Consider the following 1,279-nt stretch of genomic DNA (forward strand, 5'->3'; position numbering starts at 1 on the left):
TGACCAACACAGAAGGACCAGTAATGAATTCTGAAATTTACCTAAGAACAGTCGGCACTGCACAAAGCACACAATACAAAGCTGGAAAGAGTTTTCATCTTTTCCAGTCACGAGGCTCATAGCAGACATTCTGAACAAGTTCATCACCTACACTGAAACAGGAAAAAATGAAAATGGTAATAATAACCCCATGTAAAGAAGGTGCGGAAGGAGTCAGCCATGCCAGAAGACTTGAGTGTGGAGTGAAGTGTCATCCTCCTCAAGTTACTTCCACAAACACAAAGTGAGAGCCACGTGGCCCTCAGCCTCCACGCACCTGTGGCTTCCAGAGGCACCAGCTAACGTGATGATCTTAAACTGGAGAAGCCTGGAGGCTTGTGAGGAAGAAGTAAATAAAATAGTAAAGATACCATAGGACATAGAAAACCAGACCAGGCCAGATAAAAGTTTCCAGAAATCATTACAACTGAAAAGGGCAACAGATTTTACTTTGTCTTTCTCTGCATCCTTGGTAGAGACACAACTGATGTTCCCCTTGGGAGCTGCACCACACCCTGGGTCTCATAAAGGCTGGAGGTGGATGGAGGTTGATTCTGACTTGCACAGGCTTCGTGGAAGGAAAACAAACCGTCCGCAACATGTTTCATTATATTCAACTCTTTCCAACTCTCGGGTCCCTTACCAGGGGCAGAGGGTTTTTCAGGTGACTCGGGTGACCCTTGAGGACAAGAGGGAGAGCTGACCCTGTCCCTTGAGGTCGGTTCCACAGGGCCCTGGTTCAGGTGTTTTTATAACTAATCCAGCAGCTGTGAACAGCTCAGGTCTCAACTAGCTAGAAATAAAGTTAGGGGTGTGTCTCATCCCTCAGAGAGCCCAGCGCATGGTCTCTGTACAAGCCACATTGTAGGGAGTGCTATGTCTGTCAGCCTGTATAAGGCCTCTTTCCTTCTCTATAAGAGACACAGGCTGCCCAGCTCACTATGTAGAAATGACAGCCCATTTCATACATGTCTTGAGAAACTTGAAGAATGTTACAATGTCCTCAGTCAGGCTGACCTGAAAGCCCTGTGGTGACATCACTGCATCTTCTCCGGACACTCAACAAGAAAAAAGATGAAACGTGTTTTATAAGTCAACTCATAGTGTTCAGATCATCTTACCAGATGGTGGAGGTGGAGGTGGAGGTGGAGGTGGAGGTGGAGGTGGAGGTGGACGTGGACGTGGACGTGGAGGTGGAGGTGGAGGTGGAGGTGGAGGTGGACGTGGACGTGGACGTGGA

The sequence above is a fragment of the Panthera uncia genome, chromosome E3 (genome assembly GCF_023721935.1).
Source record: "Panthera uncia isolate 11264 chromosome E3, Puncia_PCG_1.0, whole genome shotgun sequence".
Lineage (NCBI taxonomy): Eukaryota > Metazoa > Chordata > Mammalia > Carnivora > Felidae > Panthera > Panthera uncia.